At 45.5% G+C, this 16213-nt stretch overlaps 1 protein-coding gene across 2 annotated transcripts in view; it reads left to right on the forward strand.

The window, feature by feature from the left end:
* The window catches only part of TRIM66 (tripartite motif containing 66), a 61005-nt gene that overhangs the window by 7646 nt on the left and 37146 nt on the right, over positions 1-16213 (forward strand). Inside the window, exon 1 of one of the 2 annotated variants that reach the window (XM_060159721.1) lies at positions 10453-10601. The exons of the other annotated variant lie outside the window; for it this stretch is intronic. The gene's annotated coding sequence lies outside the window, so the exon portion shown is untranslated. Of the gene's footprint in view, positions 1-10452; positions 10602-16213 lie in introns of those variants that run through there. 2 annotated transcript variants of the gene reach the window in all.

A 16213-nucleotide genomic window follows, 5' to 3' on the forward strand; every position in this document is an offset into this window, starting at 1 on the left:
AAGTTTAGCAAACTTGTGCCGCAGTGATGGTGCCCCACTTTCCCTCCCACCTTTGTCTATTCCAGGTACTGTGAAACATTCATCATTGTGTGCCATGATCTCATTTTAGCTTCATGGGGCAGGAGGGCATCATTTACATATTGTCTGCTCCCTTCTCTTCTCATTAGCCTGAGACAAAGTAATACTGCTTGGTAAGAACTAGATCCTAACTCTCAACACTGCCTCTAAAATCTCATCATGATGAATATATAGATGATCCAGAATATTTATACTTTAAAAAACTCATCAGAATGAAACACTAATTTAAAAATGTTGGTGGAGAGAGCTCCTGAGGACATGTGTGTGGACCTCAGCTTGAGAAACATTTCAGTTAAGAGTATGGAGTCTGAAATCAGACTGACCTGGATTTGAATTTGAATTTGAATTCTGCTGTTTACTGTCTGTCTTTGTGCAATTACCCAACCTCTCTGAACCTCAGTTTCCTCATCCTGTCTCTGATGGTTTTATTTAATTTTTTAAAATATCATAGTCCCTATCTCCAAGGGTAATTGTGAGGATGGAGATAAAGTATGTAAAGCACCTGGTATAAACTTGGCATTTAATACATTTCCTTCTCTTTTCCAACATGAACTCTTGGATCAAGCTTGTCCACTAATAAAGAGAGGCACAGGTAGATCTGGGACACTTGAAGGCAAACAAACCCTGTAATAAACACACAACCTGGCAGACCCCTCCAGGCTTTGTTTTCCACAGCAGAGATGCTGGACTGTCTTTTGGGCCCAAGTGAGAGGTTGAATCTGTGCCCTGTTGTAGGGCATGAGCCTCCAGTTCTGGAGAGGGACATAGCCTGGACTTCTGAGGCCTTGGTCTCTGAGTCCTTTCTGGCCTGTCCAGGAGTATCTGTCTCCCCAGAGAAGCAAATCACTCTGCTTTGTGCTTCACTTACAGGGAGTGGAGCTTGCTCACTCTACACACTGCTTCACGCTTGAGGATATTAATGGAAAAGCCCCGGTTCTGGGCACATGCATGGGCATGGATATAAGTGTGAGCTTTATGGGGCGACCTCTAGTTGACCAGAAACACAGAAGTGGACAGATAGAGGCGGTACTGATCTGCTCATTATGCCAACAGGACGTGCAAGATATAGGTGCCTGGCTCCTACCCTGTCAGCATTTGCTCTGTAAGGACTGCTTCCAGGGCTTGATCCAGGAGCTAGGGCAGGTTGCTGGGCTTCATGGGACTGTCCCAGATGGTAAGTACAAAAATACCACAGGTTCACCTCCTTCTATATAACAGGTCTCTTCCCATTTCATAGGTACTGAATTTCAGGTGTAGAAAGAATCAGAATGTAAGAGCCCAGGGATACTCATTGCTGAAAGCAACTCTTTGGGGAATCTGTGAGACAAAGCAAATCCTCCTGATGCTTAATATATGTTTTGTAAACTGGGATTTTTCATGTTTGGGATTTCCTTAAATTGGTGGCAGGCTAAGAAACCTGGGAAGATTTTGATTCAAGGTTTGGCTGACTCCCCAGAAGGAGAGGACATGTCCTGACCCACTGAACTTCCAAGGCGGGGGGAGAATGGCTGGGCTCCTAGGGTCAGTCAGGAACAGATTTTGAACAGACTCACACTGACTAATGAACCATTCACCATCTAAGCTGCTCCCTCCTCCAGCAGGGAGGAGCTTCTGTCTTTCTTCTGAAGGTCAGGTTTCCTAGGAAACAATCTCATTGAGAACTGTGAAGTCCTTGGAGACAAGAGCCAAGTCCCTTCGTTTCAGTATTCTAGCACAGGGCATGTAACAGAGATGCAGTGAGTGTCTGCTGAATGAACTCGTGGGATGAAAAAGCCAAATAAGTTGACAGCATTTAGAAGCATCATCATTGTTGTTTGTTTTGTTGTCTGCAGTTTTTTCAAAGTGATTTGTAGCACAAGTCTAGGCTATTTTTGAGGCATTATAGCATTGCAGTTGTCTTTAGATCTGAATTTCAAGGCCTCTAAACCCTTGGGCAAGCTACCTAAGCTCTCTGAGTCTCTGTTGAGAGTTCAGAGTACAGAAAAGGTATTGTATACTTTGATTTTTTAAATTAATACATGATTTTTAAACTTACTACTTAGACTTTGTTCTACCTTAAGCTTTTAATTTTAACTTACAAATCTTGTTCTATTTATAAATATAGCAAATTTAACAATCACTTTTAAAGGGACTTTCATTAATATTTAAACATATTTACAGTTAATATTTGCTTTTATAAACTAAATTTTTAAAAATAATTCAATTGTCCAGCAAATAAGCATTCTAAATTACTTAAAGAACTCATGGAAATACAGTAAGTTAAATGTATAAATAAGGTGAATCTTAAATATGTCTTAAAAGTTCTAGCACTGTTGGGTTATTATCCAGAATATGTAAAGAACTCTTACAACTCAAGAATAAAAACAAACAAACAACCCAAATAAAAACTGGGCAAAGAACTTGGAATAGACATTTCTCCAAACAAGATATCCAAACGCCCAGCAAGCACATGAAAAAATGTTTACTATCACTAATATTCAGGGAAATACAAATCAAAACCATAATGAGGTACCACCTCACATGTGTTAGGATGGCTAGTATTAAAAAAAAGAACAGAAAATAAGTGTTTGCGAGGATGTGGAGAAATTGGAATCCTGTGCACTGTTGGTGGGAATATAAAATGGTGCAGACTCCACGGAGAACAGTAAAGTGATTCCTCAAAAAATTTAAATATACAATTACCAGCAATTCCACTTCTGGATATATACCCAAAGTAATTAAAAGCAGGGACTAGAGGAGATATTTTTATGCCTGTGTTAATAGCAGCCTTATTTGCAATAGCCAAAAGGTAGAAGGAACCTAAGAATCCGTGGAAAGATGAATGGATAAATAATTGTGGTATACACATATAATGAAATATTATTCAGCCTTAATAAGGAAGGAAATTCTGACACATGCTACAACATGAATGACCTTTGAGAACAGTATGTTAAATGAAATAAGCCAGCCATAAAAAGACAAATACTCTATGATTCTACTTACATGAGGTACCTAAAGTAGCCAGATTTATAGAGATAGAAAGTAGAACGGTGGTTGCCAAGGGGTGGGGGAAGGAGGGAACGGGGAGTTGTTTAATGATATAGAGTTTCAGTTTTGCCTTTTTTTTAATTTTAATTTTTCTATTGGAGTATAGTTGATTTACAGTGTTGTTAGTTTCAAGTTTTTCCCATTTTTTAATTAGGTTTTTGTTGTTGCTGTTGTTGTTGAGTTCTTTATGTATTCTCAATACTAGACCCTTATCAGATAAATGATTTGCAGATATTTTCTCCCATTCCATGGGTTGCCTTTTGTTTTGTTGATAGTGTCCTGTTAACATAGTGAAAGTTTTAAATCTTAAAGAAGTCCAACGTACCTATTTTTTCCAAAAGCCTGTGCTTTTGGTGTCATATCCAGGAAATTATTGCCAAATCCACTGTCATAAAGCTTTTCCCCTATGTTTTCTTCTAAGAGTTTTATAGTTTTGATTCTTACGTTTAGGTCTTTAATCTCATTTTAGATTTTTTTTTAAAATGTTTTTAAATTTTATTTATTTATTTATTTATTTATTTTTGGCTGTGTTGGGTGTTCGTTTCTGTGCGTGGGCTTTCTCTAGTTGCGGTGAGCGGGGGCCACTCTTCATCGCGGTGCGCAGGCCTCTCACTGTCGCGGCCTCTCTTGTTGCGGAGCACAAGCTCCAGACGCGCAGGCTCAGTAGTTGTGGCTCACGGGCCTCGTTGCTCCGCAGCATGTGGGATCTTCCCAGACCAGGGCTCGAACCCCTGTCCCCTACATTGGCAGGCAGATTCTCAACCACTGCGCCACCAGGGAAGCCCCTCACTTAAGATTTTTACCATGAACTAGGGACTTCTCTGGTGGTCCAGTGGGTGAGACTCGGTGCTCCCAATGCAGGGGGCCTGGGTTTGATCCCTGGTCTGGGAACTAGATCCCGCGTGCATGCCGCAACTAAGACCTGGTGCGGCCTAAACAAATAAATAAACAAAATACATTAAAAAAAAAAACAACAGAATGCCTTAAAAAAATAAAAGATTTTTAACATGAACTAATTATGCATGTTTCAAGGATATGTTTGACTCTAAAGTCAGAAAACTAAATTCATACTAGTGACAATTTTTAGAATCATAGTGTTTGTTGCCAGGTTATTCTAAGTGCAAGGGAGAATGAAAACGTAAGCTTTGGTGTCAGTATATCTGGGCATCAGAGTGTGAGTCCTAATCTACCTGCCACTTAATACAGCAGTTGTATAGCTTGGTAAGTTTTCCTCCCTGTAAAATGGGGATGATGATGGTAGTAATTAACTTATAGGATTGTTATGAAGATTAAATGAGAACATACACATAAAACATTCTGTACTGTGCTTAGGATATAGTAAGAGACCAAGAAATGTGAAAAAATACCGTTATTTAGAACTTGTGAAACTGAAGTGGAAAAAAATCTGTTAGATGCAAACATGCTTGACTTGGAACCAGAGAGGCAATTTCTTGAATATGTGGCATCTTACATTATTTAGTATGTCCTGCAGTCTGGCCAGGCTATTGCTACCTTCCATATTTGCATTTGTGGATCAGAGTGGAATAAGCTTCCTCTGCTACTTGGAGGTTTTAGGATTCTATGCTGTGTGGTATTTGTTGGTTTGTATGTCAGTCTCCTTCACAGGTAGTTATTGACTTTTATGTACCAGGCCCTATGGCGTTTAGGGTGCAGAGATGAAAAGACAGGGCCCTTGCCTTCAAGGAACTCATATTTTATTGAAGGGCAGATAACTAAACAGATGACAATAATACAGTGTGGTAAGAATGTGAAGAGAAGACTGTTTAAAGTTTAGGCAAAGGAGCAATACCTCTGGGAGATTTTCCATGCACAAGGACTGGTGGATATCAGTTGCTCACTGAATGTTTTCTGAAGGACTAAAAGAATGGCACTCAAATGCCACGCTGATGAAAAGCAGAGATGTCACCTATCTCTGGGAAGTCCAGTGAGATACCCAGTACCTGAACTTAGATTCCTGTTGTAATTTGAGAAGCCATGCTTTGGGAGTTTGGTTCTTTGGAAAGAGCTTTTAGCACTGCCACTTTATCCAGCAGAGTAGGAGTACAGACTTGCTAAAAGGCTTATCCTATTTCTGCCAATCTGGGGCTTTCAAAAGTTAAATATGGGAATAGGTAGAGGGTTGGCAGGGGAGATGGATAGAGGCTGACGAATTAAATAGGTCCTTAGCATGAACGCTTCCAGCCAGTTGCGGCCACATTGCATGGGGATGAGTCCATTTCCATAAATCTATTCCTGCTGGTTGCTGGGCAGAACTGAGAAGTTGCTGAGTTGAGTGGAAGAGGGGCTGTGCCTGGGCTCAGTGTCTGTCCAGCTGGTTTTCAACTCTGATCCCTCAGTGGAGCCTCACCAGGCCTGCATGTTTGCAGTGGGGCTCAGCACTGGGGGAGGGAGTGAGGTGGGCATCTCATTCAACTGGGCTGTGCCTTTCATCTCTACAATGCCACAGCCCAACATAGAACCTGACACAGGACGAGGGCCTAAGTGAATATTTATTGAACAAATGATTTAATCAGTGGATCCACAAAGATCTCCCATGGCTCTTGCCTGGAAGGAAAACTTTTTTCACTTAAGACACTGCCCCTTTCTAGTCCTCAAGTTGTGAGGTGCAAATCACATTTATCAAGCACCTTCTGGCTGGCAGATGCTGTACCGAGTGCTTATGCCTGTATTATCTTTTCTAAACTTCACAACAACCCTATAAGGTAGCTGATGATGGGGACCAAAGCAAAGGCAGTAGTATGCTGAACACACAATGTCTTAGCTGTGCTGTGGGATGACTGGAGTGGAAGGCTCCAGAAAGGCTGGATATTGGAAACGGATCTACTCAGCCAATGAGAATATCTTCTTGGGACTGTTTGCTTTTAAGCCTATTTGAAAATGGTCCCAGGTCAAATTCTACATGGAAAGTTGGCCATTGAGTCCCCAAGTGATACTTTAAATAAGTGTAGCAAGCTCTGAAGGAAGCTGGCATGCCTGAAACTGTTTACTATGTGCTGGATCTGTCTTCAGAATTCTCAGGGCGCCTATGGTTTTATGTGTTGTTTTAGGGGAGGGAGGCCATTACTTGAATATTTCCTTCCCCATGTGAATAAAAGGAACATTATTCTTTCTCTTCAAATCTACTAAAAGACATATCCTAGATGGGAGCCCTTGATTCCGAGGTCCAGATTCCAGAACCTCTTTGTTTAGTATCTTAATTTTCCCAATCTCAGTGTGGATGATGCAGTCTACATATGGGCAGAGCCCTGGTCTGGAAGTCAGGGGCCCTGGAGCTCGGTCTGGACTCTAGCACTAACTGACTAGGTGATCCTGGGTATTCTCTGGGACTGGACTTGAAGAGCTCTAAGAACACCAAATAACCACCATAGCCTCCTGCTTCCTGAAGCTAGTGATGGGTAACAGCATATCCCTTGAAAAGTACAAATGCTGAAACGGGGAGCAATCTCTGTTCCTCAGTGGGCAGGCCTTGGGGATTTGGGAAGATCCAAAGAGAGGGACCCGATGCAAGATGCTACAACCTCAGAGTCAGAGAGGGAAATGATACTTATCTTAATGAGCAGCTCTGCTGGAGGGGCTCTAATGGCCTGGGGTGAGAGTGGGAGGTAGAGGGGATGAGATCTCAGCACCAGGAGCTTGGCAGGTGAGGTGGCTGCTATTTGCTCACTCCAGGTGATGAACAGTGTGTGCAACTATTGTGGGATCTGTTGTGGGCAGTGACCCAAGTTTCCCAGGTGGAGGGCAGGTTGCTGAGCTGGACTGAGCTGGGTGTGCAGCAGGTGCAGAAGCTGGAGCTCCAGAGCCTATCAGCAGGATGGTTTTTCAGTTCATGAACAGTTTCCCCACCTTAATTGGCTCTCTAGGGCCCTGGGAGTAGCACTGGTACCTCAGAGCCATTCCTGGGAGAGCAATTCCCCTGGTGACGGGAAGGAGGCAGGCAGTGTTTTGGGGGATGAGCCTGCTGCTGCTGGCACTACTTGGAAAGCTATAGCTAGGGAGGGAGTTCAAGGTAGATGTGATTGATGGACAGGGTCTTGAAGGGGCCTCTTGTCTGCGGGGACTCTCACTCAAGAGGGACCAGTCATTGGTTAACTGCTATGACGGCTGGAGAGCAGGAAAGGCCCTTAGAGTATATCTCTAACCCCTCATTGAATAAATGGGACATCAGGATTCCAGAAAGTTCTAGAATTCTGCTGAATGTCACGTAATTGGTCACTTACAGAGAGCCAGAAAAAAAATCCGGCTCCCTTGCCTGCCAATCTGGAGCTTGTCTGGGCTTCAGGGACAGTAGGAACCACAGACCTAGAGTAGGGTGCTGCCCTTGGTTCCCCCACTGGTCCTCTGTCCAGGCCCAGTTGGAAATGGAGATAGTGGCTTTGCATGGAGTATGTCAATGCATCAGCCCTTGGATTGACTCTTGAGATAGGAAGTGAAAAGAGATAAAGGTGCCACTCTATCAGAAGAGATGAATCCAGGGTCATCCTACCCATACCTTCTGCATTCCACTATGGGTACTTTCTTGACACAGAAAGCTTACTTCACAGTCAGGTGGTTCCTAGGAGCATGGACTCTGAAGGCTGTGGATAATCCATCTCCAGCTTCAATCTGTCACCTGGCTCTTATGCCCAGATTCTGACTCTTGGCTCAGATCTGCTACCTGGCCCTGCCCCACAGTCCCTGGATCCCCCTGCCTGACCTTACTTCACCTGTTGCCTTTGTGGATTATGCTCCCAAATCCTCTAGCTTCAACTCTGATCACTCTCTCCTATCCTGAGCTTGAATTTCTAGCTACCTAAAGGGCTCCTAATTGCTTGCAGTTCAGAACAGAAGCTTAGCATGGCCTTTAGGGCTCTTCCCAGTCTGACCCCATGCTAACTTTAGAGCCTCATCTGTCATTCCTCTGCATGGGCTAGCTTCATCACTCATTCCCTGAGGGGCCTCGTATTTTGTCATCTGTAATCCTCTGTTTACGGTGTTCCCCCCTTCTGAAATGTCCTTTCCTTGTTTGTTACATCCTACCTCAAACTGAAGTTCTAGCTCAAATGTGACCCAGTTAGCAGAACTAGAGCACACAGGGATGGGAGTTGACTTGGGAATAAGCAGGATCCCCATTACCAGAAGGGAACCTCAAAGGGAGAGACTAAACAAAGTAGCTGTTGCTTTAGTTCGGGGGTCAGCAAACCTTTTCTGTAAAGGACTAGATAGAAAGTATTTTGGGCTCTGCAGGTCATAGAGGCTCTGTTACGACTACTCAACTCTGCCACTGCAGCACAAAAGCAGTCATAGACAATATGGAAATTAATGGGCATGACTGTGTTCTAATAAAAGTTTATTTACAAAAACAGGTGAGCTATAGTTTTCTGACCCCTGTTTTAGGCTCTGCCTGGGGAAATTGGGTGGATTTGAACCTGTGGGTGGCATCAAGTAGGAATAGCTGTGTAGGAGCCAGGCAGGGCCAGAAAAATATGGAAGGGAATCACAGGTAGGGGATAGTGTTAGCATGAGGCACAGGGAGGAGAGGGCAGGAGGAACAGAAGGGCATGAACTTTGGTTGGAATATAGGATTGCTTGAAGGAGAGAAGTAGGAACTCTGTTTGGAAAGGAAATTTTGAGCCAAATTTCCTTTCCAAACAGAAGGGTCTTGACCAATTTAGGCTACTCAGTAGACAGTGGGGAGCCATTGAAAGTTTTGGGTCAGTGGAATATAATCAAATCTGTATTTTTGAAAAGTCTTTCTAGCTTCCTGAGAAGAATGAATGGAGGAGACAAGACTGGATGCAGTAAGAACTGCTAGGAAGCTACTGTAGTTGTCCAGGCCACTGGTTCCTGATTACTGGTCCTTGAACCAGTGCTGGTCTGGATGCCTAAGAATTATTTGGGAAACTTGCTAAAAACATAGATTCCTGGTCCTGTACCCACACCCAAGAGATTTGGATTTGGTAGATTTGGGATTTCTAACAAACCCTACAGATTTGTGAATCATTGGTCCAGCAAGGCAGAATGAGGCCTGATCCTTTTAAGAAGGAATGGATGCCAGAGAAAGTAGGATACAGGTACGATAAGATTTGGCAACTGCCCTCTTCCTCCTCCTGTTACCTATCTCTGTTCATGGCAGCCCATCCATGTGACCCTTTTTCCTTCACACACCACCACTCCCTTCAGCATCCTACTTTGGTCATGTCCTCTTGGTTCTCTTTGAAACAACTCTTCTGTCCCTTTTTTTTCCACTTCTACCCTCATTCAGGATCCCATTAATCCTTAACTGGACAAGCCTTCTCCCTGCCCTACCCCCACCCCCAATCTCCAGTCCATCAAGATAGTCATAAAGCCAGAACCTTTTTGGGTGGCCTTTGCTTTTAGGATGAATGTCAAGCCAAGCCTCTTGGCTTAGAATCCAGGGCTCTTCAGGCACTTACTCTACTGCCAGTCTTTCCAAGTTCATTCCCTGTCACTTCCCCTCTGTGCTCTTGAAATTTGCCTGTACTCTGGGCTTTAGCAATTATACTGGACTCGTAGTCTTGCCCCATCCTAATATCTTTCCTCTAACCTGACCCTGTTTTTCCTTCCTCTTTCTCTCCCAGCTTGTGTGTGACTGTATCTCCCTGGGGGGAGGGGTAGAGTTAGCTGCCGAGGGACACCTCTCAGGCCCGTTGTGCATTATAAATGTGTGTCTTCTCCATCTGAAGTCCTAATCCTCCGCTGTGACGGACAATTGGTCACTATGGCAACTGACTGTGACATCACAGGATAAGGACTTCAGGTGAAGTGGCAGGAGCAGGTGAGTGTGTAGGAGACAGACTTTAATGTCTGTCGAAGCCCCCTCACCCCCACCCTCCTTTAGTGCCGGGGGCATGGAGGGCTCTCTGGGGCTCCTGCTGATTTTTAAAATGCTGTGGTGAGAGTGTGTGCCTGGCATCTGCGTGCTGCAGTAGTGTGGGGCTGACAGAGTGTGTCAAGTTGAGCTCTGGCTGTGCAGGCACCGCTGCTGCGTGAGCCTGTTATTCCATTCTGGATTGCTATTTTGATACCCAGATTGCATCATTCTTCCTACGTATAAACAGGGGGTCCCCAGGGCCCTGCAGCTACTCACTTCTCTACCAACACTGTTGTTGTGATGAGCTCTATTTAAATGAGCTGCCGGATCGGGGCAGGTTCCAGCCACACATGAGCACTGTCATTTTGGGGAACATGGAGGGCTGAAGGATTTTTGGATCGAGTCCTAAAAGGCTGAGAGTGATGGCCTCCTGAGCTATGCAGAGGGCGACAGAGCTAGTTCCTGAAAGTTGAAAATCTCGTTTTCTTCCTTCTGAGCTTCTGTTCCAAGGCACCCAGAGGATTAGGAAGGAGATGCAGCTAGGAAGAGTCGCCTCTTTGAGGTCTCCCTCTTGCTGTTCAGTTTGGGAAAAATACTGCAGAGCCTTCGAGATAAACAGGAACAGGAGGAGTCAACCAAGCCCTTTCTTGCAGAAGCGTCTCAGGTGAGCTGGAGAAATGCAGCCCTGGCTGAGGATGCATCAGGGACAGGAGGAGAGGACCCAGGCTGCTCCCCCTTCCCCACCCCGCACCCAGCTCCCTGAGGCTTAGGCCCTGCAGCCCAGCTGGCTGCAGAGTGCAGGGTGGGTGTTCCTGGGCACTTGGTGAGCACCATCCTCTGGGACCTGTGGTGGTCTCACCTGTCGCTCTTCTGACTTCTCCCCCAGGTGTTGCTCCAATCACAGGGCAGCAGGCCCCACAGGTAAGCCTGCTGGCAGCCAGGGGCAGGAGCAGAATCACCTTAGGATCGAAATCTGTCTTTCTAGCAGGGTCTGGGCATCTGGGGAGTGGGTGCAACGTGTTTCTCAAAGGTGGTGCTGCTCTGAGCTATGGGCTAGAGGAAGGCTTCGGGGGCTTGTGTGGTGGGGGCCTTAGCTGATGCCCAGTACCCTGGGGCTGCCTTGGGTGGGAGGGCAGGAATGGTTAGTGAGGATGGCCAGCCTGCCAGAGAATATAACTGGAGTGTTTTTTCTCCTTGCATAGTGTCTGATAGAGGCATACCCCTGACAGAGGTAATCAGGGACTGCTCAGTGTTTCAAGGTGCCACCTGTGATTTACAAGGATCTGTGGTTTTTAGCTATGTCCCTGCCTCTTTCTGGGCCTCTGTGTCACCATCTTTATGATGAGGGAACTGGGTAGATGAACAGTGGAAAAAGCTAGGTCTGGAAGCTGGGTTTGTCCAGCTTTGGTTCTACAGGTGAGAGCTGGCAGTGGAGCATCAGTCTTCTCCAGATGATGCCACTGCTCTACTGGAGTCAGAGCTTGGGCCCCAGCAGCAAAGTTTCACGGAGCCCTGGACAAGAGCTCTAGAATGAAGGGCTTTTTAACCCTCAGAGTTTTGCTTAGCACTGAGCTCGGGCTTATGTGCATGTGTCCCGACCTGGTGTGCTGAGCTGACCCATGCTAGTTTTCTGAGACCTCCTTGGGATTTCTCTCCCACCCCAGCCCCATGCCCAGGTTGCCTTGGCACTGCCGTTCATGTCTAAGGGTGGACTACCTAGTCTTGGCCCACCTCCCTTGCTGCCTCACTAAGTCCTGGGCTCAGCACACTCTCTAGGCCCCAGCAGCAGTCGTTGTAGTGCCAAACCTCAGGCTGCACCCTAAGCCTGCTCATGGGTCCTTCAGTGAAGCTGGGAGTTAGGGACGCAAAAGGTGTCCTCCAATTCCCCACCAACCCCCAGGGTACCTAGGTATCAGGACACCCTTCTGTCTGTTGGGCATCTGCCCTTTTCTCTTCTCTGCCAGAGGGGAAATACATGACGGCTGCATTCAGAGTCTTCCTTAACTTGTTGGAGCCTCTTTAAAACTGGGTGAGCTTGCCTTTCTCAGCTGCATGATACAGGGGGCAGGTCTATCCGGCTCAGCCACAGGGGAAAGGGGTACTCTCTCTTTGGCGCTGGTCCTCAAACTTGGTTGTACATTGTAATCACCTGGGGAATTTTTCTAAAAATAAATTTATTTATTTATTTATGGCTGCGTTGGGTCCTCATTGCTGGGTGTGGGCTTTCTCTAGTGGCAGCGAACAGGTACGGGGGCCCCTCATTGCAGTGGCTTCTCTTGTAAAGCCTGGGCTCTATGCGTGTGGGCTCAGCAGCTGCAGCGCATGGGCTCAGCCGCTCCGCAGCAAGTGGGGTACTCCCAGGCCAGGGCCCGAACCCGTGTCCCCTGCACCGGCGGGCGGACTCTCAACCACTGCGCCACCAGGGAGTCCCCTCACCTGGGGAATTTTAAAAAATACTGATGCCTGGCTCCTACCTCCTGAAACTCTGATTTAGTTGATATGGGGTGTGGACTGGACATCAGGATGTTTAAAAGTACCTCATATGATTCAAATATGTAACCAAGTTTGAGAACCACTGATCTGTAGAATGAAACTGCCCCCAGATTTATTTTTTCTAGGCAGAAAAACTCTGCTTCATTTGCCTTTTCTCAAAGATCATATTTCTTAAAACTTTAAGCATAGCTGGGGCTGGCTTCCAGCTCCTTCTCGATTCCAAGTTCAAAGCTGGGTCCAGGTCATCATTAGAGTCTGATCATTATTATGGAATATTTTACTTAAAATCAAATCATTTAGTTAATTAAAATAAAATTACCTTGTTTATTTACACTTGAATTAGAGAAGAGTATAGCATAGTGGACAGGGCTGAGTTTTAGAGGTGGACAGACTTGGGGCTCTGATTGTAGCTCTGCCTCTGCTTTCTATGATCTTTGGTAGGTGACAACTTCTTGGAGCCTCAGTCTATCCAACTATGAAATGGGGACAATGCCTACCTCTAAGAGATGGTTTGACGATTATATAGGACATGTAAAGTGCCTAATATAGGGAGTGGTGGTAAAAGAATAATTTGTCCCATACCTCCCAGGGACCAGAAGTGCTCACTCTTGTGACAGATGGATTGAATATCTTCAGCTTTCAGAGAACCTCTGGTGCCTGTGTGTTCTTCATTTTGGAAGCAGAAGCCCACCCCCTTTGGGGATGGTTGTGTGGCCCCTGGGCCCTAGTCCTGCATTTCTCAGAATTGATGTTCTTCTGTATGAAATAAAAACTCAATGCTGTTGCTTGAATAATTCAAGTAGAAAGAAAAAAACAATATATCTAAATAATATTTTATGTAATATGTGATTTAAATATGTATTAAAAACTAAATTAATGTTAAATATTGTAAGCTGATGTTAGGTCATTTTATATATATCCACAGCCCTAAGAGTTCATGTATTCCAATTGTCTAAAAAAAACTTTGTTTTGGTATCCTCATTGAAAAATGGGGAATCCTCTTTAAAAAACAAAGAGCTCAAGGTTGACACAGCTCTAGGGGGGTTAGGGACCTTCTGAGGGAAGATAAGAATTTCTGGGCAAAAGTTGTGACACAAAGAGAGCCCATGTCCTCTGTGTCCACTCTGGTCCCCACAGTCACCCTGGTACCTGTGTGTATCACTGCCACGGTTCTCCAGCCCTGCTGTCTGCTGCAGCAGCCCCTGTTCAGACTGGAGGAGGTCTTAGATCCAGGCCTCCCTCAGCCACAAGCCTGTCCCTGACTTGCTGACAAGGGTGGCTGGCTGTCCCTTCCCATCTTGCCCAGGGGAATATTTCTGAAGCCTGGTTGCAGTAGGCAGAGGAGGAGGGTTGGATAATCCATACTTCCCTTCTATTCCCATTCCCCTCATCTAAGGGTGTAGAAAGTACAGTTCAGAGAAAAGGGGTCGCTTACCTAAGGTTGCACAGTTAGTGACAGTCCTGGGCCTGGAACCCACATCTCCCAGTTCACAGCCTTTCCCAAGCCCCACACCTCTGCTCTGGATCAGACCTGATTCCTTTATTTTCCTGGGCTGGTTTTTTCCACCACCCCGAAAACTTCCAAATGGCTTTTGACTACTTTCATTGGCTGTGAGTGCAAGGAACACACCTGGAATACTCAAACCCACAAGAAACATAAAAATCATGCAATATCTTTTAGTATCAAATTGTGGATTATTTTTGTATGTAGACATATGAACAGATAGTTAAAATGCAATGTGATATTTGTTGTACTAGAAGGATGTTCAGGATGCTGTGGGAACCCTGAAGAGGGAATAATTAACTCTTCCTAAGGGAAATCAACACTGCTTCTCAAAGGTAGAACATTTGAACAAGTTTGGAAGGTTGAATAGGAGTTTATCTGAAAAGGAGTGGGGCAGCAAGAAAGAGTGTTTTAGGGAGAGGGAACATTCACTTTCACAAACATAGAGTTATGCAAAGGTTTGGTGCATTTAGGGATAGCAGAGGTATTTGGCATGGCAAGGACATAGGGTGTGTGGCAGGTGAAGCTAGAGATGAGACTAGAGAGAGTTAAGGCCAACTCAGAAAGGGCCTTGAGTAACAAGCTGAGGATTTCGATCTTTAAGGCCAGGGGAGGTACAGGATGTGTGATGAGGCCTTGTCTGATCTATTCAGTTATTTCTCTCTTTCTCATGCTGATAATGAGGCTGTATGACTATGACAAATGTTTGAGCATCTGGTACCAGGGAGTCGGAAACCTTGTGGAAATTATTTCCAACAATTAGAACAGCATTTCTGACCTGGGAGTAGATGAGGAGGATCTTCCCTGGGCAGCCAGGTGGTAGGGAGGGACAGTCATGTGATTCCCCTGCATGATGCCACCTGTAGAGAGCATCCTTCTCCACCACGGGCCACTGTTCTTGACAGGCAGGAGAGTGTCTAGGAGATTGCAGATCCAGTTCTGTCATTAAAGTCCATGGCTCTGTGGAGGCTAGGGGAGGGGTTTTTTGCGGGGCGGGGGAGCGGAGTGGTAGGTGGGGGAAAAGAGAGTATTAAAATATTATTTTGCATGATTTTGTAGATTTTGATTTTTCCAGAATATATCAGTTATCTTTTGCTGCATAAAAAACCACTCCAAAACTTAGTGGTTAAAACAACAACCAAGCTTTATTTTTGATTCTACAGGTTGAGGGTTTGGGCTGGGATGCTCTGGGTAGTTCTTCTGGGCTGGGCTTGGCTTGGCTAATCTCTGCTGTGCTTACCCATGTCTGTGTTCAGCTTGTGGGTCAGTTGGGGCTACCTGGTTTGTGACGGCTGCAGGTGGGATACCTGAGACAACCGAGGCCTCTCTCCACATGGTTTCTCATCTTCCAGCAGTGTAACCTGGGGTTGTTCACGTGGCAGTCTTAGAGTTTTGAGAGCGAGAACAGAGTCATATAAAGCCACTTGAGGCCTGGGCTTAGAACTTAGTGTCATTTTTGCTGCATTCTGTTGGCCAAAGCTGGTCATGAGGGCAGCCTAGCTTCAAAGGATAGAGAAGACTCCACTTTTAATGGATAGGATTGCAAGGCATGGACACAGGGAGGAGGAGAATTTGTGACCACTTTTTCAGTCTCCCTCTCAGACTATCTGACTTTCATCACCTGGGAGAGTTGATAACTGAGGTTATTGCCCTACCATGAATGGGATATGAGAAATCTTTTGAATTCAAAGTCAACATTCATGGAGGATCATGTGAATTCTCAAGTATTGTTTAATTCAGTCCTCATAGCAACTCCTGTTTTTCCTTTCTATTTTACATCTGGGGCACAGAGGAGTTAAGTGAGACTAAGTGACTTGCCCAACCAAGGTCGCTGAGTGGTAGACCTGGTGTTTGGGCTTAAGTCTGTCTGCCTGCAAGTCTAGAGCAACTGCCATTGTATCATTTTGGTGATATGGGGCAGAGAAGACTGTGGTGGTATTGCTGCATGCACTGGCATAGCCAGCCGCTTTTCAGGTTGTCCTCATCCCTGGGCGCGGGCACCTGGCCCTCCTCAGGAAGCTCATCTCCTTGTACCCAGTGGACTGAGTGCCAGTGGGGTGGACCTGAAGTACTACAATCTCCAGGGTGGCAGTGTCATGCTGCTTATATAGTTCAGGAGTCCACCATGCTGATGAATGTGTTGGAGACTGCTGCATTTCTCTGGGGAGAGGGGAGTAGGACAAGATGTTCATGTTCACGGGTGAAACACACATATATGTGGTGCACCCAACATGGACTGGGTGGAGAAGGCCCAGCAAAACCTCTTTGAGCCCCAGAGG

Source organism: Lagenorhynchus albirostris, chromosome 9, assembly GCF_949774975.1.
Source record: "Lagenorhynchus albirostris chromosome 9, mLagAlb1.1, whole genome shotgun sequence".
Lineage (NCBI taxonomy): Eukaryota > Metazoa > Chordata > Mammalia > Artiodactyla > Delphinidae > Lagenorhynchus > Lagenorhynchus albirostris.